Genomic DNA, 21,554 nt, shown 5'->3' on the forward strand with positions numbered 1-21,554 from the left:
TGCCATGGTGGCAAAGGGAAAAGAGGGAAGATGGAAAAAGGTGCAGAGACGTGCAGATCACAGCCATGGAGGAGACCTGAAAGTTGCCTGTTCTAAGCAGAAGATTCTGATATTAGATGCATTAACACAGTTCAAATTCTTAAGATGCTGTCTTCTTAAGCATCTGTCCAACACAACTTAGTAGCCCTCAAAAAAGAAGTGACTGGATATTGTTCACAATAAGGAATGCCAACCACAGCCAATAGCACCAGCTGCCAGAAATTTCAATCACATGAAGTCCCACACTCAAAACGTAATTTTTTTACTATCTTTCCCCTCTATCTCCCATACAGCCTGGACCTCTTTCAATCTCTCTTACAAATGCAGAAGAAACATGTATACAGGCACTATAAGTTAGAAGTGCTTACTCACACTCCAGAAAAGCTTTACACCTGTGTGGACAAGACTGAAACATATCACAAAGCATCAAAGGTAAAGGCCAGAACCTGCAAAACTCATTAGTTTGTAGCTGCCTGCATCTCTCAGCGGAAGATGCAGTGAGAAGGGGATGGTGTGGCCAGCCTGGGAACAGCACCTGGTGTCAGTACACCCATGGATCTTTCAAGAGTGGATGGACACACAGAACTGGAGCTTTACATCCCATTAACAGCTGGGGGGTAAAACATGCAGCTACTGTTCTTCAGAAAAATGCAGGATTTTGAGAACTACAGCTTACTCCTTAGCACTTATCCCATCTGCTCTGTAGCCTTTACTGGTTCCCATTCCTATGGGCTCTTTAGGACAAAGCCAAAACTAATCAGAACTAACTGTGCTTAAAGTCTGTAAAAATCAAATGAAAACTGACACTGAAAATAATCTGGCTTATATAACATATCGAACTGACAGGACAATTCTAATAAGCTTATGTTGGTCTGAAGTCTGCTGCTCTTGATGACCTGTTCTTCTGATGCTAATTAAGTCATCGATTTTTGTGCACTGTTTTTCTCTCTACAGCAAGCATGAGAATCTATCAGACAAACACTTCCACTTTGTAGAAAAGAACTGGTGAGAAAGCAGTGTAGTTATTGGTTTGACATACTGGTCACTAACATGTTGAGCAGAGCTGCAAGTTAACAGACTTGCATATTTCACTGTGAGACAGGAATACAAAACGAGGTTTGGTGAAATGGGAGGCAATCATACTTCCCAGTCATAAGCCCTGTAAGTCCACTCAAATTCTACCAGAAAAAGCAGCAGACTGGTACAGAATTTGCAGTTCCAAACTGCAACAATATGTGAACACACCTTATTTGATTTCTGGACAGACAATTCATTCTGAAAATAAACATTCACGTGAAGTGAGTGGGACCTCAAATTATAGTTCTGTAACTACAGAGAGTAAAAGCTCTGGGGACATTATTTCTAAAATAAACAGAAAATCATTCTCCACCATTCAGGTACACACACGCTGACACAAGTATCTGCATGACGGGGATGGCATTCCCTGTCAACTGGACAGTGCTTCCAACATTTATTTTTTACAGGAAACGGAGTGCAACTCTTTCAGTTGAGTGCAAAGAACCTTCCTTGCTTTCCTGTAGCATTATGCATTTGATTTTATTAGTTGTGTTTCTCTAGATGGCTTCCTCAAAGGCTACCATGGCTTGTTAAATAACTGATTTGAAAATGAATAGCTCTGTTAAGATCTGAACAGCAAAATCTTCCTGTCAGAAGCTTGGGTATAACAAGTTCAGTAAAATATCCTGCAAACATAATGAAGGAACATGACTTCACAGCTGTGATATTCTTGCTGACCTTGTGCAGCACATAACTTCAGCCTCCTCTGCATCTACTCTGGCCTTCGGCTCAAGTCTCTATGCAAATGCTGAGATAAAATTAACATTCTATAAAGCCATGCCTCGCCCTGCTCTGGCCATCTGCTGCCATCATTACTTGTTGTTTCGTAAAATTGAATAAAATTACACTCAATGGCGTTCGGTCTCCATAGAGAATTACAAAATGCCTATGACCGCTACCAACAGCACGTGGGGACACTGATATTGAACAGACATCTTAAATTTAGTGAAAGCAGCCTTGCTCTTCCTAATGCCAGGCTGAAAAGCAGAGCTCTGCTCCTGCCTATGGCCATTTGCTCAGGACAGCTGCAGGTGGAGACACGCTGGCACTTCCACAGCACAACATCCCCACATGGCAACACCTTTTTGTTCCAACCAGCAGAACGGTTTTTGGCTAGAATCCAGGTGGAAATTGTGAGTAAACCCAAAAAATCTTCCCCCAGGCATAAAGTTCACTCCAAAATAATGTATTATCACAGGTAAATCACTTTTGTTAATAATAAACTGGCAGTATTTGTATTACAGGGTGGGGCAAGGAATGTGGCCATATAACAGACACACTACTGTAATGCCTGGTATTAGGATACCACACGGATCAGAGTAGGAGCTTTTACCTCATTAACCAAATAATTATTTACTGAGCTCCTCCTCATCCGAGTTTATTCACATGCATCACAAAAAGCTGCATACTGGCACAGGCCTGCTCAGGAAAAAATAAAACGACTCAACATCAAAATAGCGGAGATCAGAACATGCGGTACTGACATAATGAGGTTGAGAAAACTGCACCAGGCCCATCTGTGCGAGGAGTCTATCACTTTATTGGTACCAATTTAATAAACAAAATATGATACGGGATATTGCTGCAGTCCTTTAATATGAAGGGAGAAAAAGGCACTTGTGTCCTTGTTTCTTTTTCTAGACCAGATTATATCTCATTATTGCTTAAAAATAAAAATAAGCTCATCTTCTCATCTTTTTTTTCATATTAAAAGTGTTACAATTTCTGACTGAGGTGTCCTGAGTTAATGAACATGTGAATACACAAATATTCCTACAGCCACTGAAGATACTAAACGTTACAAACACTGTCAAAGCTTCTGATGTTTTTCCATGGGAATTTAGCTTTTATGGTGCTGCATGATGTGTCTTTCGCTCTCCTATCAGTGGAATATGTGTTTTAACTATTAATAAGGAATCTATCTGAAAGCAACCAATTTATATTGTGTTCTTTGCATGAGATGCATTTATGCCAATACAGTGATTGTGTGTGACTGTTATTTCAACATCCCAACTAATACCTGGTTATACATACCTCAAACAAAACCCAAACCCGTTAGATCTGGGCTACTGCCCAGCCTTTCTGTAGGCTGGGACTGAACCAACCTTCTTTCCCTGTAGAGTCCTCCCTAAACGCATCTCTATTCCCAAATGGACCCGAATGATCAAAACTGGAAAATAACAAACGGATTTTATTCCCTTCTAAAGCGCTCGTACATGACCACGACCACCTACGTGGGCCGGCTCACAGCCGGCGGCACGGCCACGGCACTGCGCTCTGCGGGCCGGGCACGGAGCTCCCGGCGCTGGGCAGGGGGAGGCCGGCCCGGGGTTCCGCGGTGCGGGCGGGCCGCGGGCAGCGCCGCTCCCGGCGGGGCCGGCTGCGGGCCGGGCCGGGCCGGGCCGGGCCGGGCGGGCCCAGGTGAGCGCGGCCGCGCCCCGGGCCGCCAGTGACTCACCGGGGCGGGGCAGCGCGGCCGCCGGGGAGGGGCGGCACCGCCCGCCCGCGCCCGCCGGGCGAGGGTCACGCCGTTAGCCGGGCCGGGGGACGCAGGAGCGGGGAGGCAGAACCGGGGACCCTCCCGCGGGGACCCCCGCACGGCGCGCCCACCGCGGCCTGCGGCTCCCCGCGCGGGGCGGAGCGGAGCGGAGCGGGGGCAGGCCGGGGCGGGCTGCCCCGCGGGTCGCGGTGCCGATCCCCCCACGCCGATGCCCACCGCGGCCGCGGCCCTCACCTGGCGGCGCGCGCGGATCCCACGGGCGGAGGGAGGCGACGGCAGCGGCGGCCGCTCCACGGACACGCGCACACACCCTGCGGCGCTCGGCCCGCTTCCGCCGCGCGGCACGCCCCTTCCGGCGCCAGGGGGCGCCACCGCCCGCGCGCCGCCCCGGCGGGACGGTCGCCATGGCGACGGGGCCCGGCCCGCCCGGCCCCGGGGCTGAGCGGGGCTGAGCGGGGCCGAGCGGGGCCGAGCGGGGCCGAGCGGGGCTGAGCGGGGCCGAGCGGGCCCCGGCACTGCCCTGCGAGCGGCCCCGAGCGGGGAGAACCCCCAGGACACGGCCCGTGCTGCGCTCACACCCCCGCAGCCGCCGCGCTGCGCGCTCTTTGTCTCCGCGGAGCTCCCTGGTGGGGGTCCGGGGAGGGGGGCTGCGGCCTGGAGGTGCAGCAGTTTCTCCGGCAACAAAATAAACGGTTTCTGGTTTTCTTGTCGTTTCGCGCTGCTGTTCTCTGGCTGGACCTCGCAGTATAAGTCACAGAATAACAGAATTGATTAGGTTGGATAAAGCCGTCTAAAATACCCCACTTAGAGCACGGCGCTGCACCCGGTCTTAAACACCACCGGGGACAGTGACTCTGCCGCCTCCCTGAGCAGACCGTTCCAAAGGGACATCTCCTCGGAAAACAGGCAGTGTGGTTATTCTCTGCACCCTCAGAAATAAAACCTGACAAATGTTTTGAGTTGCACAATCACCTTTAAATGCTGTTTTAGTAGCAGCTCTTCCCTACAACTTCAGTTTTCACTGAAAAATCAAGATCCATACTGGTTAGATAAGTTTTATGCAACTTAGAAACTACATTTTTCTAAGGAAATGGCAAAAGAGAACATTTTTGGGGCATGAGGAGAAGTCTAGCTTGGTGTCCAAAAAGGAATCCAAGTAAAAGAGTTCAGTTTATCCTTTGGATAAGAAGTGACAGGACACACAACTCAATTGCACTGCACCCAGATCTCAAATTTATGGCAGCAACACTTGTCAAAGTGTTATTATTTGGACTCAGTTCAATTACAGCATCCTGGAGTCCAATTTTCTCTTCTACTTTCAGATACAGTCCTGGGCCCATCAAAGTCACTGTCAGATTCCTTTTTGGTGATGGAAGGACTTCATTAATTTCCTGCTTAGTCTCAGTCCAAAGGTTAATTACTTTGGAAAGTCAGAAGGAAAATTACATGGCACCCACGAGTTATCTTAAGCTGCAAACACTGATTCAGCTCCATTAGTTGCTGTCATCACTCTTCTTTTTTCTTTTTGAGGCAAAACTTGTTTTTTACCCCTGATCTTCTCCATAGTCCTTATCTTCTCAGTTTCTATTTGGGCCATTCCCAGTGCTCTTGCTGAGGCCTTGAGGGTGCTGAATCATGGCAGAATTACTTGGTTTTGACATTCCTTGCCCGCATATCTGTGTATCATACTCAGTTTGCAGAGGTGTGCTGTCAACACCTGTTCATTTAGACTTCCACTGTGCCTTCCTCACCCTTCTCCCGTTCCTGCCTGTGTTGTCACAGCTCGTGCCTCTTCCAGTGAGGTGCACTGAGCTCCTTTCATACGGCTCCTCCAATTTGTCCACACAAAATTCTCACCATCACCGCTGAAGTGCAGCACTCACTCCTTCTCAGCTGGTATTTTTGGACCATGCAATCTCCACCACAGCATCCAGGTAGGGCAATTCCATACTGTGCAGTCACTGAGGTGAAGCATCACCCTCTGCTGTCACAGAGCTCCTGCAGCTGTGTCCCTGCTGTGCCAAAGGCCACCGAGACAGAAATGTGTTAATGGTACAGATCATTCCTCCCTGAGTTTTTCCTACCCTGGGGCCTTCCCAGTCCTGTGCTGGTCTGGTGCTAGAGATAAGCAGGGCACCCTGCAGTTCCTCCAGGGATGGTGAAAGCTGGAACCAACACCAAACCTCAACTCTGGAAAAACTTAAACCAGCAGCAAGTGGTTCAATGTGTCACCTTTCAGAGGAGGAAGTGCACATTGGCTCAAAGAATCTGAGACGGGAGATACCCAAACTGTGCAAGAACAGCCTTTATCTCAGGGACAGGCTGGATCCATGAGGAAACAAGCACAACAGAGAGACCAGCTTGCCTGGCTCTCCAGCAGAAAATGTCCTGCTGTGTGTTTTTCCAAAGAACCACATTTCAGGTAGATAGGTGTGAGGTGTAAATGGAATTTGGCTTTAGCTGCTGGTCAGCGTTAACCTGTTCCTGCCCTGGGGAGCACAGAGCAGCTGAACTAAGAGAGTGCTCACGCTGAGCTACAGACTCCCAGACCATAAATCCAGATTTAAATCACGGGATTTGCTGTGGAAGAGGAGACAGCTCATGGCTGAGGTGGGTCCCTTTGCTGGAGGAGGGGTTCTTTACAAGGACTGTGAGACCCGAGCCCTTCCCTGGATACACCACAGGCTTCACCCTCCAAAGGAGGTTCTGCAGGGCTGCAAGGACAGTTTGTTCCTGTCTTTTGCAACTGATTCACTGTAGTGAGCGAGTTTCCATCTCCAAACCACTTCTCTTGCACTAAGTTAGTACTTAACATCAATAGCAGGTAAAAGAAGTGGAACAAGCTCTTTGACAAAGATGTCAGTTGCCAAACAGGGAGGGCTGGCTCTATTCCTGTGCCAGCAGCAATGTCAGAAGCTGTTCCCAGCGATGGCACAAGAGCTCCAGCTGCTCCAGCCTCTGCTCTCGGCAGCCCGTACCTGCCCTCAGGTGTGCAGCTTCTGGTACAGGAAAAACGAACCTGAGATTTGTACTAGAATGAGTGGATAAACCTTTGTTCAGAAATGCCATCCTGACGAGTCGCTCAATTTTTGTGATTTTTTGTTTGTTTGTTTTTGGTCATTTGTGTTGAAAGTAGTAGGTCTCAGCTGCTGTGGGTACCAGAAGCAAACAGTTGATGGCACTGCATGATCGCTGTCCCTGCAGCTGATGTCTCCCTGCAGCCTGACCGAGTGAAAAACGAGGGTGTTTCACTTCAGTGCTGTAGGAAAGACACTCACAAAATGTAATCGCCACCTATTAAGTATATTTTATTTCTTGATTGCTTTGGTACTCATTTTCCCAATCTTCCGCTCTGTGTATGAGAGTGCACAGCCTGGATACTTCAATTGTTCTAGAGCTGGATCTCACACATCACTAAATAGTGGATTAGGTGATGGATCCTGCATGGAACTGGTGCAGTGGTTTATGGCAGCTGACAGAACTGACCTGCTGGAGCTGACAGCTGGGATGTCCACCAGAAGACTCATCAGTAAATTAAGAATTTCATCATTTGTCAATGCTGGTTGTGGTGTACTTTGAATTGCACATGATGGTCCTAAGAAGATTTGTAAGGAAGCAACAAGGAACATGAAAGAGCAAAACAGTACTTTTTAATTAATATTTCTGCAATAGGAAATTTTTAAAAGCTCCAAGATAAAAACTTCTGCAAAATATCTTGTACTTTCTTTGTGCATAAGCTGCTTGTGACATTATAGACTACTGTGATGAAGTTAAAACTAGAATTAGGTTAGTTAGAACTAAAATTACAACTAAACTGGGCTCAGGCGTAAACATCTTGCATAGGATAGAACTATTAATAAGTTTAATTAAAGCAACATTTAAAGCAAAGAGCATCAGGTTTTCCTCATGGTCCCTGCCAACTAAATGCTAGACTAAGTAATACTTTGCTGGGCAACTTTCAGTCCTTCCTTCTGTCCAAGGAATGCAAGTAGTTTAGTTCAGCTTCTCTGTGAAATGTGATTTGGGCAAAAGTCAAATTGGTGTTTTAATTTTAAGGTGTTTAAAGGTCTGAAGGTGACTTTGGAGAACGCAGTTAAGAGCATAATTGCAAAGCAACTTATAAGAAGTAACTGTGGGAGCATGAAAATATAAATGACCTAAATAGTATAAAATAGTATGATGGGAAATGTGGTTGGAACAAATGTCTTGGATGGGATAGGAATTCAGCTCCAGGAATGCAATTTTGGCAGTAGTGCCCCAAACAGAGAATGCTATTTCTGGGGAAATGCACTGAACTCTGGGTCATGAATTAAACTCAGGTAATTTATGTTCTGCTCATAAAAAGTGGCAGTGCAAAAAAACAAGCAGAAATGGAATGGAATATATTGCTGTAAATTTTTGTAGCTGTTGGGACCTGGAGAGTCGTTGTGTACTTCTGGTGCCAGGTAATGCCTGAGAAAAATTCAAGCCAAGGAACACATAGGAAACACTTCAAAGCTGCCAACTCAATGACCCTAAGGAAATCCAGTTTCAAAGCAACATATGAAGAGAGGTTTGAAGAGGTGACTTCCCAAAATCTGAACTTTATTTATTAGCTGTTTCTGACAAGCTCTAAAGAAAGGCAAATGTCTTGATATTTTGAAATTGCATGGCATGTGTTCATTTTCTGAGGAAACTCTGATCTTTAGGAAATACCAATATTATTCCATTTCCTGATTTCTCATTCTTTTTTCTCTTGGTGTTTAATACCAGTCTGCTGTGCAGAACTTCCAAGCCAGTGTCTCATCCAAGACTTGGCTGCCTGGGTCTCACAGAGCTCCAGCTTCCTCACAACCAGCTATCTTCCTAGTGCCTTTGAAGTGGGATTTCTGCTAGAAAAGCAGCTGTGGGAGAAATAACCCTCCTGTGGTAATGACAGGTAGGTCTGCTAAGGTTTTGATAGCATTTCACTCCTCAGCATGTGCAGGTCAGCAGGAATTCTTTATGGGGAGATGCAGCCAGACAAGAAACCTCCACTTGGCAGAGGGATAGGTCCCTTTGGGATTTGGTGAGATCAGCTTGGACAAGTCTAGGCCCCTTATGGAAAATTGGGGAAAAAATCTCCCTAATGCGTGGAGTGGTGGAGCTCCTTCTTTGGTATAATGCATAGGGGAGCCTGGCATGACGTTTTCTCTGGATGTCTCTGGGGAAAGGCAGCTTCTCTCCCAGCAATATGTATCTGTTTCAGGCCATACTTCAAAGTCCAGTCTGGGTTTTTGGTGTTTGCTTTTCTCCTTTTAAAGAGAAACTATACAAAGGGCTAAAAATCTGAAGTTTAAAGAACTATACAAGCTGCCTGGAGCTCCAAAGTGTTTTTTTATAATTTGTATAAATGCATTAAATATTTAACCTTCATCCTGTGAAAACCCTGACTTTTAAAAAAGAATTTACAGCACAGGGTGAAGTTTTATCTGCTCCTAAATAGGACAGCAATTTCCTTCCTTCCATTTCTGCCCCAAATCTCAAATTCCAGAGTGCAATGAATCAATTGCAGAGGAGGAGATGACTGTTCATCCACCTCCCTGTGCAATTGACTCTCAAAAACTTGATTTTCTCAGACGAGTCAGGGTGAGAGTTCTGAAGTAGCATGACTCCAGCTGGGTATCTGTTCTTTATTCTGGCTTGTGGTTCAAGGTGTCTTTTTTCTTAATAAGCACCTGCCACTAGACTGTTAATAGTTTAACAGTCCACAGCTTCCAAGGAAATGCTTGCCAGCAGTCAGAGCTGGAAAATAACTCAGAGAATGGCATAGGCCTGATAAAAGGATTAATAAATCATAGCCCTGAGAGCTGTGAGTTCAGCTTTGTCTGACACTGGCTCTACAGATTATCTTGTGCATTCAGTGCTCTTAATTGCTTTTTCTCCCCGGAAGTTTGTATGCAGCTCTGGGATAGATTTGGAGAGCTTTCCTAACAAACTGAACTAGATTTCTTTCTAAATTATATTTAAAGTCTGGTCCTTACAGCAGACACTTGTATTTGAGCTGTACTGAGGGGGCTGAAAAACAGAGAGGGAAAGGAGTGACACGTCTTCTCATGGCAAAAGTAGAATATTTTTGCAGAATAAAACTGCCAACCATTTCAACCTAGCTCTGCTATTCCACTTTTACTGGAATTGTTCCGTCTGTTTCTCTGAAAATGAAAGTCTGTTTCTACTCCTGCCACCTGCTATTTCCATATGAAAAAGCTGTTTGGTTATAATGAAGGTACCGTTTCTCCCAAGGGCGAAGTAAGGACATTTCATCACACTGCTCTTCCTGAAATTTCACTAACCAGATTCAATATGTTACTAGAGTTGATCTACTTTTTCACAAAGCTTAAAGCCTTTAAGGGAAACCTCGAGTTCTGTGTGAATATTTACAAAACAAAATGTCATTTCCTTGCTGAACTGTAAGACAGTCTGATCTGACAAAACAAAAAAGAGAATCCAAAACCAAGATTCACTTTAGCTTTGAGACTTACTCAGTGACAAGCTTTTGGAAATCAGAATGATTTCCAAGCAGAAAGCATAACTTATCCCAGGCAGAAGTCAACAACAGTGTAAACAAAAAGTTCCTTCATGCTGACTTTGATGTGAGCAGTTGGGAGCAATTGAAATGGCAAGAATCTGGGTTCCTGAACAAGTCAGCATTTTGCAGATTCATTTGTGTTTTTTAAGAAGCTGTTTAAACTGTCCCTTGACTCCAGGAGAAACTCTCCAAATTAGTCACTTTTGACACCCACCTTTTAATGAACCTCTTGACATCATGAGCGTTGTTCTCCTGCTTTCCAGGAACAAAGCAAGAAAACAGTCTGTAGGCTGTTCTGAGCCACCTGAATTTCCTCAGCAGGATTTCTGAAAAAGAATCATGGAAAATCGATCCTGCTCTTAACATTTGTACAGCTGACTCGGTATCTAACCCATGACAGAGAGTACTTGAGAGTGTGTGACACTCGGGAGTTTATAACAAAATTAGCTTGATCTTGCAGGCCTGGATTCACTGCAGCAGATTCCCAAATGGCTGCTAAAGGCTTTGGCAAGGAAAAGAGCAGGGAGTCTGCCCTGGGCCACTTGCTGCACTTTCAGCTGTGCCTCAAGTCCCCTTTTCAGAGCAGTGCAGACACAAACATGAATCAGAAAAGATTAGATTGCCCAGTTACAAAGCTCTTCCCAGCACTGTATCCCTTTTCCTGGTAGCCTGGCAATCTCCTGGGCTGAGATACACTCTCTGCTTTGTTCAGGGTTAATAGGTATCATTAGGGAGGGAAAGGTACAGGCTGCACTGAAGACTGAAGAGAAGACATAGCTAAATTTTTTCTCAAATCCCCAGAAAGCCATCAGCTGTCACTAGAGCTCTGGTCAGGATACTACAGCTCCTTGGAGACTATCCAGGCTCATAAAACACACTAGGCCTCTTGCTGCTTCTTTCACTCCTTTAGGTTCCAGCCTAAGTTGAATCCTGAAGGAATGAGGATTGGGGCCCATAGCAGGCTGAGGCTTTCTTGAGAATCCCAATTGATACTTACCTATTTATATTAAAGGTTTGCCTGCTTTTTTTGCAAGTCATCTTATTTCAGGCCTGATTCATGTATCAAATACACCCAGATCAGCCAAATGCCAGGGCAGTACATGGGAATGTGTCAACACGTTCACTCTTGGATTGCCAAAACATTATCCAATTATCTGTGCTAATGCCAGCTGCTTGGAACATGGAAAGCCTTTAATATAGAAAAAACTGCTAAAGAAACAATGAAATGAGAATAGCTGAAGATGTCTCCCCAGGCTGGGGGGGAGAGAGAGACGCAAAGGAATCATCACAAATGCACATCTAAACATTTTGCAAATATGAATATATCAAGGGATGAAGTCTTTGTAGCCCCAGGAATATAGGCAGAGTGTGTATTTTTGGTTTAAATAGGTTTTCTGACAGATTTCTTGGAGGAAGCACCACAAAACGGCTGTAAGCCCTTAACTACAAGTGCTACCAGCCACTAGATGTCCCAGAGCTGCACTCAAGCTGTACCCATCAACTGCAGACAGAGGGAGGGCAAACTTGGCAGTCCAGGAGACAAGGTATAATTTAACAGAATAACTGATTTGTCTGGAATCAGCACATATATATCCTTCTTTAGGGCTTGCATTGTACCTCTGATGGTGTGAGGAAATAAAGGATCTGAACACATGGATCTGAGGAAGAGTTTCCACATCCCAAAGCTAGTCTTGCTTCATTTATTTTTACATTAAACAAGGATACAGCAGCAATGCTACCACAACAGGAAAGCAAAGAGGGATGGGAAAGCTGGCACTTCAGTGTTAATAAGCTCCTCAGAATAGCAGTATGGAAGAGCAGAAGGCAAATATTTCTGATCTTGTCAAGCTGGTGTAGCCGTGGGATCTGCACGTGCACATGAAGGTGCAATGTCAAGTGCTTTTCTTTTCCTGTTCCTTGTTTGTAGCTTAGCATCTTTGCTCAGTAAGGTGCAATGGTGCAAGTTTCTATGCACACATGCACTGTTCTGCACCCACTGTTTCTCCCTTCATTTAATTGCTTTGCTATCATATTCAGAAGTGTTGTGATTCTGCATTTGACCTAGGAGAAAGCTGTGAACAGCTCACTCAGAGGAAAAATCCAGAAAATGGCTCAAGCATGGCTTGTGCTCCTTCCACACAGAAGTGGTTTAGAAACATTCACTTTTCTGACATCCTGATGCCCACAGGGCCTCCTTCAGCCTATGCTTAACCTCCCTTCACCTCCAGTTCTTGGCTATTTCTTCTCTCTGAACAATCTTTATGATGATCAGTCATATCTCTGCTTGTATGGAGCCTTCTGCAGCACTGGAGTGTTGTGTTAGGGCTCCTGTATTTCTCTTCTCCATGTTGCTCTGTTGCTTGATCCATCTGATACAGCCCAAGCAGAATAACTTTGCCTGACATGCACAACATAGCTCTGAACTCACCCCTCACACATGGTTGGGATTTTGGGGTGCTCAGAAACCCTGGGGAAAAATCCTCAAAGCCCACTGCTCTGCTTCCTGCTTGAAGTCATCTCCTACACATGATTTTTTCCTGATTATCAGGGAAAACAGAGGCTGTGGTCCTGCAACACTCCCAAATCTGCCTCTTTTCTATGGCACTCGGCACACAATTGCTGTTTTTCCCTGTCAGAGCAGTAATTTAATAACACATACCAGGATCCAGCCAGCATGTCCAATGAAGGAACAGAAGCAATTTAATGTGATTCATGATCGGGACTAATCATGATAGGACTAATTCTTTGGCATTCATTCCTCAGAGTAAAGAGTCAAGGAAAAGAAATATATTCTTGATTAGATTCAAAGAAAGTAGAGGAGTCTACAACCTGTTCACAGGCAGAAAGGAAGGGAAATGAATCCACCAATGAATATTTTTTTTGTAAGTGACCCCCTGCACTGCTGGATGAGGAGGGATAAAGGATTGTATTAGAGAACTGTGGTGCTTGCCTCCTCTAAACCATTCCTTCCAGAGTGCAAAAATTTCAGGGGACAAGGCTGGATGTGACAGCAAAAGGTTCTTGAAGTACTGTGGTATCTTGCTTGCTTCCCCTTGATATATCAACTACTAAGCAGTGTGAGATAGAAATGGAGTTTTGGATGCAGAAAGGTTGTATGGGGGCATCTGCTCTCTGTTCTGGTGCAGAATGGTGGTGTCATTTGTGCTTGGCAGGTCCTGAGGATGAATGAGAGAGAACTAATGAGAACATCAGAAAGAAACCATTTATTAATGCTTCCCTTGCTAGGAAAATCCATTGTGTCAGTCTTCTGTTCCTTCTACCTTACTTAAAACTCAGTGACACTGGGCGACATTTTTAGCTTAGTCATTTTATCAAGGCTGTGAGATAAATCACTGCCCAGTGTGGGAAATGAGCTCAGCAACATTTATAGCAGTGTGGGGTCTCATGAAATCTTAATTTAATGACCTTTGAGTAAGAATAGAGGCAAATATACACCCCTATCAGGCGACCACATCCTGGACTCAATCAAATCCTGCCATCTACTTCTCTGGCTGTTCTGATCCTGTGCTGCAAACCTGCCCAGGTCTCAGATGATCCTCTCCTTCAGTCTAATGGGAGTGCTCAGAGAGTTCATTTCTGCAGCCAAAGCTGCAGGCAAGAGGGATGAAACCTTTTCCCAGGGTGCAGCAGTGCCAGTGGAAGAGCTGTCAGTCACCAGGACTGCCAGCAGCTGCTGGCTAATGCCATCCAAAGGCAGGCAGGAGGGAGCAGGAGAGGCTGCAGCTTTGCTCTCCTGAAGCTCGTCTGTGACCATAGGAGCCACAATAAAGACTGTTACAGCATTATCACATCACATTCATCTGACAAAGCTGTCGTTTTGCACTTTGGGCCTGGGGAAGCCCCATGATGGGCAGGATGGCAGCCAAGCCTCAATCTATGCATGATGTGACAACTCTTTCACAGTGCCTAGGGACCTCCTGTGGCATGGATGGCCCTGTGGTTAATGGCATTAACCCAGGCAATAACTGTAAGGGATCAGGACAATGTCCTGGGAACTGCACTCCAAAAGTTCAGTGATGACAAGTCCACAGTGCAGCTGCACAGAGCTTGTGACAGCTGCAAGACAAAGCACAGAGTGGGCTCCTGAGCACGTGAGCTCAGACTGCCCAGGCTGGTACACTCCTCTAGCTGTCAGAGGACTGATGTTATGGTCCTTTGTAACACACCCATTCAGTGCCTCTTTATCTGCCCACTTCTCTTTCTATGGCCCAGCCTCTGTGTTCTTCTCTTCACATATATCTAAATAAAGGAAGAAATCAGAAGAAACAGTGGAGCAGCAGTGATGCCGCTCTTCCCATGATCATCATTATTTGTCACATCTACCATCAGTTATGGTTTGTTTGTGCTGGGTTTTATCCAAAAGCACGGGAATAAGATATTCCTCACCAGAGGGAACACAGAGTGCAGTTTAGGATGTGATGCAACAAGTGGGGGTGTTTCAGGCTGGCAGGGACCATCTCTCCCTGTTTGGCTGTGTGGCAAATCTCTCTGGCCCTGGGCAGGAGGAAACCAGGGAGCCTCTCACCTGCAAGGAAGCAAAGAGAAAGTGTTTGGCATCAGCTCGGCCCGGTGACAAGGACAGGAGTGCTCCTCAGAAGTGGAGGAGTGCCTTTGCCAGGAAGCTGAACTCCTGGGTGGTGGGACACGGCTGTCAGGAAGCCTGGCCAAATGTCTCAGAGAGCTTGTGACGTGGCACTGCTTCGCCACCACACACACACCATCTGCCACCAGCCGTCCCCAAGCACAGCCTCAATGTGTAGCTGCTCTGCAAAGCAAGGCTGCAAATTAGCTCTGGGAGATGGAGGCTGGTAGCAAATGCCACCCCACGCAGGGGTGCTGAGTGTGGGCTCTGGAGGGAGGCGGGGACACTGCACGGTGTCCAGGCCACCAGAGTCTCCCATGGCTGAAGCCAGGGGCTGCTCAGTCTGCCCAGTTCACCTTGCCCACAGGGCCTCCTTCAGCCTATGTTTAACCTCCCTGTTGACAGGGCAAAACGACTTCCTCTTCAGTAGGTTCCTCACAAAAGTCTGAAGAACCTTCCCTAAAGAGAGAGAGGTGAGACAGCTCACAGGGACAGGCTGACTCTGTGCTGTGTTGGGGTGGTGGAACACGTGCATGTGCAGCCCTTTGCACCTTGGTTTGAGTAGATTTGGAGCCCAACTCCCCAGCCAGCACAGGGTCCATCAAACTGCTGATTCCTCTGCCAACCTCATTCCTCTTCTGCAGCTCAGACATCCCTGGTTTTCCCATGAGATGCTGCAGGGCTGACTGCCTTCCATCCACAGCATGGCCATGGAATGCACACTGGTCCCTGCCATGGGTGCACAAGATAGGCTGCAACTTGTCACCCTGTTCTTTTAAAAGTTTTAAAGTTCTTTTAAAAGTCTTCTATGCCTTCTGATGTTTACATCTACTGGAGTTCTCATGCACTGTTCATGTAAATAATGATTATTTTGCATTCTTCTTTGTGGGAGGAGAGAATTGATAGACTGTGGGTTTGACCAGTTTGGTTGGAGAGGTGTAAATGTCATCCTCCAATCCACTGTCACTTTTAGAATTCTATATATTGCAAGGTCAGAAATAAAATTCCCTCCTTTTACTCTTTTCCTTCTTTTGCATCTTGAGTGAATATGTGAGTTATTTTGTGTAGTAGTGTGACAGCAACTGGTGTTTGCCTGTGCCCCCAAAGTGGTCCTTTTCTTTCTTTACTGGTAGAACTCCCCCTGAAATAGAAGAATTTGCCATTTTAAGTGGAAACTATTACTGATGAGCACTAGGGTGTCACAGATTTTACTGTTCTCTACCCTGTCCATTTCCTCTCTTAATTTTCTTGCTGCTGGAGACAGCTATCTGCTCTGCTGCCCAGGGCTCAGCCCTTGGGATTATAGTATCTCCAAGCAGTCCTGAGTACAGGAAAGCTATGAGCCAGTAGACTCTGTGAGCACCAGAATGAGGAAGCCTCGTGGGAATGGAGTGAGAAAACAGCAGGCCCAGCCTAATCATCCTCTTGGAGCACTCCTTGCACTTGGGAAGCTGAGACCAGCACTGGAAAGAAGCTGCTCTGTGTAATCACTGCTGCACATGGAGCAAACCTGTGCCAAGCATCTTCCTTGGTTCCCAGGCTGCTTGGCACCTGTCTGCCACCCAGCTCAAATCCAGAAACTTTGCAAAGAAAAAGAATGCCAATCTTCAGAATGGCATAGTAGTGAGTTCCTTCCCAAGAAGGAAAATGTGGCTTTCTATGCAGCTCCTGTTCTCCAGGGGTTTACAGCAATCAGCTGCAGCCTGACAGCACTGTGAGGACTCCAGGAAAGCCCAGATCTGTGGCACAGTCAGCAGAGGCTGGACAGAAAGAGCTGGCAGCTTAGGATTGCCCCTTGCCTGTCCTTCTGCAGACTGGGGCTCCAGTGCAGCTGCATGGGGCTGCTAACCTGCTGCACTGTTTCATGGGCACATCACAGAGCTGAAGGGATTGAGCCCAGGACTCTTCATCAAAAGGGTGGAATGTCAAGTCCAGCCTGGCCAGGAAAATCAATTCCTTCCTGCCCAAGGGCAGGGTGAGTTTAGCAGGCTGTGCAGTGGAGAGCTAGCACTGACAAAGCTGTTTCTTGGAGAGTAGGGTTGAGCTCCACCATCCAGGGCATTTTCCTTCCTCCCTCAGGAGACAGAACTGTGCTCCACTTTTTCCTCTAAGAACTTTCTTTTCTCCCTGCAGTCTTTAGTTAACGAGACTTCCCCGCTCCAGAAACTCTGAAAAAAAAAGTAAATTGTTGCCAACTTTCTTCAAGATTCCGCTACAAGGAGTCCAATAAAGCACAGGAATAGATTTGATTTGCTAGAAAGTAGGACTTTTTTTTCCCCTAGAGCTTGTTCCTATTGCCACAAAGTTCCAACATGGTGATCCACCTGCACTTGGGAGTGTGGTAGGAACAAGCCCAGAGGCAGGTGGTGGATCCCTGGCTCAGCAGAGCTGCTGAAGTGCTTGCAAAGGGCCCCGTGCTGCTGCTTGGTCCATGATCACCTGATGGGATTTGCAAGTAGGGCAGGGGTACATAGACACCTTTTCTCTGACACTCCTGTCAGGTATTAGCTGGAGATTGAGTCTGTAAATCATTGATGTAAACAGAAAGGAAAGTTTATACCAAACAAGGAGAGAGCCACAAATAGTCTTCCAAAGAGGTGAAAAGGAGTGATCCACAAACAGCCTTCCAAAGGGGGAGCTAGGTGTCTGGGAGTTTTCAGATCCAGGCTGAATGTTGTCCTACTGAAGTGGAAATATGGAAAGTGCCACAGCTCCATACCTGTTTGGGTCACTGTGTCCAGCCCAGGAGGACCTAGAGCCCACCTGAAATCCCTGTGTCCATAGGGAAGGGCACCTACTATGCACCTAATAATCCCATGTTTACAAAATGCCCACGTAGTCCTGGAGCTGGACTCACTGGGATGAGTGCTTTGCCAGGGAAATAACACTCACTCAGGGTGACAGGCTGCCTGCAGCCCTGCACAGATGTGTAGGACAGGAAACCAAGGAGAACAAATACCCTGTTCAACTACTGGAAGACAGCGTGTAATTACCTGAGCTGGGAGCTGGCCAGGATTCCAGGAGCCATAGTGCTGCAAGAGTAAAAGATGAAAAACGTGAGGGAGTGACGGATGGAGGAGGTGGGTACCAGAGAATCAGGCACAAATTTTTACTCTCTTTAGGAAGGCAGCATCTCTGCACTGTGCCCATTGCTGGGGCTTTGATCCAGCAAGGATGGAGATGGAGATGGAGATGTGTGTGCCCACTGCACCCTTCCCAGCCACTCCATTGCCCTGCAGGGCTGGGGATCTGCCCAGGGGATGCTCTGGCCCAGGTAGCCCTTGTACCATCCTTCACTCTGTGCACTGGGCATGTTATACCCTGTGCCAGGCCCAAGGTGCATCCACCCCTGGGTGCTGCTGGAATGGCATGTAAGCATTTCAGCCCAAAGCAGTCCCAGAATCTGGTGGGGAAGATGCAGAGGGGTTGGAGCAACGCATCACAAAACACTTTGGGACAGAGCAGGGAGTCACAGCCTTCACTGATGGTAGGAAACCCCTGTCACAGGCCTGTGGTGCTTGCAGACACCAGTCCACAGTTCCCTCTGTGGAAAAGTGTCAGCCTCCACCATCTCTTCCTTCCCAATCACATCGCCACATATCCCATCACACTTTTCAAGAACCATTTTTCTCTTTAATCACCAGCCCCAAGTTTCAAAGTTAATTGGGGCTGGTGAGGTATAAATAGATGCTGGACCAGATGGAAACTCTGTCGTGATTTATAGCTCACTGAGCCATCACATGTTCCACTTGTACTCTGAGCAAGGGCACCATTAATTATGACACTGCCCAGGCAGATCACAGGGGAGGTTACAACAATGATTTTCAAGCTGAGGACTTAAATATAACCAGGTTGTGACGTTTTGCTGAGTGTGCGAGATGCAGACAGGACCTGCTTGTTGCAGTGGCACTGTTTCCAGAGCATTTCTCCAGGAGCCCCAGGGGAGCTCATGAAGCAGCTATTTTGGTGACTTTTGCATGGACAGAGCCAACATAGCCAGTCCTTTGCAGCGTCCTGCCTTTGTCCAGGCAAACTGCAGTAAAGCTGAGGGATATTTTCTAAGCCCTGGGAAGGGAGAGCTGTGCATTCATGGCCTGAGGAAACAAAAACAAAAACAAAAACAAAAAAAAAACCAAAAAACAAAACAAAACAAAAAAAAAAAAAAAAAGAAAGGAGGTATGGGCATCCCATGCTACAAGCTCTGTGTCCTCAGCTCCACAGCTCCAGCTGGATGTGGACCATGATGCATCACCCTTAGGGGCTGCAGTCCAGGCTGATGAGAGCAGTGGAGAGGGTCATCTCCTCAGCAGTGTTTCCAGAGGGATGCAAGGATCAAAGGACTTGCTGGAGGTTATCTGGGTGGGTCTGGTGCTGCACCAGGTCTCCTGAGTTCCAGGTCTCTTTTTATCACTGCCTGTTTCTCCTTGTAGCCCACGCTTAAAACTTATTTTCAGTTATCCATTGTGAATTGGGATTTTGCTAATTACTGGAAGAAAGGGAAGCTCAGGGCAAAGGGGATGATGAGTCCTGCCTTTCTCCAAACCCATTCTGCCTCAGGAACACACTCCCCATCATGTGTGAAGCACCCAGTTCAACAACAGTGTGCAGTTGTCCTGATTTTCCTGGGATCTGCTGCTCAGAGGTAAAATGAGAACACAAGCCACAGCCTCCTCTTGCTTTTCAAAAGTAGTGACCTTTTGCATTCCCTGCACAGTGCAGCTTCAAAATACAGACACGTGTCACACCCTACTGCCAGATATGGAGAAATCTTTACAAAATCTTCCTTGGGAACTCTTTGCATGACAAACTGGATAAGATGTGCAATTACAGAGCCATGATTTAAGAACTTAAAACCCAGCTAAGCTCAATAGAAGGTATCAGACTTAAAAACAATACGTAGGGAGAATTTAATCTTGCAGGGACTGCAGTTATTTGAGGGGAGAGATTGTGTTTGGGATTAAGAGTCAAATTACTCCACAAGTTTTTATTAAACCTTTATATTTTCAGCTGTTCCTTCTTATGGCTGTTTTGGGACAGGAGCTTGATTTTATGAGGGGCATAAATCCCCCCAAAATAGTTTGGATTCTCTGAAACAGACAAAATATGAACAAAATGGATTTGGACTTTATCTGGGCTGCTGATGACTTAGAGCCCACACACGCACATTTCATTAAGGCATGCAATTTTCCAGAAAGCAAGAGAGGTCTAAAAAAATATCTAATTTCCCTAGTGTCCTAAAACCCTAAAGAAGCCTTGAGCACATACACACACCCCTCGCTGGGAGCCCTCCTGTTCTGCATGCACACTCCTGCTGGGAAGTGCATGTCTGAGCATCCCTGTTTTGAATTGATCCCAGCACTGACACACCACAGAAACAGTCACTTGGGGGAGCAACCCCCTGATTATCTTAGAACTCCAGGCAACACAGCCCAGCTCCTCTGGGGGGATGCTGGGTGGAGTAATGTGCTGGACAGGGCTCTGTCAGTGCCTGGATGGCCACAGCCCTGGCTGGACACATGATGTGGCTTTGTGGTGGGGCCTGGGGGCTCAGGGCTGCTGGGGGCTCCCACTTGTGACTGTATCCACGAATGTCCCTCTTCCACCACACACACAGACATCATGTCCTGGTGTGTAGTGGATGTATCTGTGCAAGACAAATGTTTGGTTCTGAGTGAGCATCATTGCTGTAGCAGAGAGGGCAGGAGCTGGGACAAATGCTAGTCCCTGTTGATGTCTCTGATTCAAAGTGGCTTTATTCAGCTGGCAGCCAACTCTGGGACTGGGAACTGAGCTCAGAGCTGAATGGAGCTGGCTGTCCCCAGCTGCAGTGTGGCATCCCTCTCCAGTCATGTGATGGGTAATGTCATGCTATCAAAACATCCTTGCCTGCAAAAATACCTTGGAAAGAAAAAATGAGTGTCTCTGGCTTGATGCAGGTAGGCCTGGAGGTCTCTGTGCAGCAGCTCCCTGCAGCTCATCTGGTGCCATCACCCAGCAGCAAGTGCTCTTCTTGAGCAAGCCCACTCCTGTCTCTGCATCTCTGCAAGTGGGGTGACAAATGCAAAGTGCTTTAAGGCCCTCTGTGGGAAATAACTCACTCCTGACTGTGTGAACATCATTTTATCTACAGGGAATGCAGGTGCATGCCAGGTGAACATGGGTATAGATCACATGTCATTAAATGATCCACAGAGACCAGGAGCTGGGAGAAGGAAGGAGCAGTCTGAGACAGGGAGCAAAATACGAAGCACACACTGAGGTGTTTGCAGGTCAGACCCAGAGCACCAGAAACCCTTCTGTGCTGTGTCTGTGCAGTGGATCTGTGCCACCTCCCCACAGGCAGGGCTCCTGTGCAGGCTGCTGAGACCCCGCTGTCACAGCTGGCATGGCAGGAGGAGGAAGGCTCTGCTCCCTGTCACCTCCTGCTGCCGTGCTGCCGGCTCACCCCCTGCTCAGTAATGGCTCTCTCTTCCCAGCTCCGTTGGCTGCTTTGCTCTTTCTTGCCCAGCTCAGCTGCTTTAGTCCCGTGGGGATTCCCACTGTGTCCTAAATTGTCTGAGTCTGGGCAATTCCAGCTTGTGCCAGCTCCCAAGGACCTTTTTACCTTTGCACTTTTAATTTGGAGAAGATGAGGTAAAGTGGGGCAGCATTGTGCACCAGGGTACCTGAGGTGGGTACCAGGGAGCTGCACCTCTGAAAGCATCTTGGGTACATTGAGGAGTAGTGGGGTAAGACACTGCTGTGAAAGTGTCCTTGTCACCACGGCTGTGGTCACCTGCCATCACAGA

The 21,554-nt window shown here is 47.0% G+C and overlaps 1 protein-coding gene across 2 annotated transcripts in view; it reads right to left on the bottom strand.

Annotated features, from left to right (window-relative positions):
* Positions 1 to 21,554, bottom strand: part of YWHAB (tyrosine 3-monooxygenase/tryptophan 5-monooxygenase activation protein beta) — a 290,680-nt gene that overhangs the window by 9,887 nt on the left and 259,239 nt on the right. Inside the window, exon 2 of one of the 2 annotated variants that reach the window (XM_072917225.1) lies at positions 3,851 to 3,949. The gene's annotated coding sequence lies outside the window, so the exon portion shown is untranslated. Of the gene's footprint in view, positions 1 to 3,850; positions 3,957 to 21,554 lie in introns of those variants that run through there. The other variant, XM_030288362.4, reaches the window with a different exon arrangement.

The sequence above is a fragment of the Taeniopygia guttata genome, chromosome 20 (genome assembly GCF_048771995.1).
Source record: "Taeniopygia guttata chromosome 20, bTaeGut7.mat, whole genome shotgun sequence".
In the NCBI taxonomy this organism is placed as follows: domain Eukaryota; kingdom Metazoa; phylum Chordata; class Aves; order Passeriformes; family Estrildidae; genus Taeniopygia; species Taeniopygia guttata.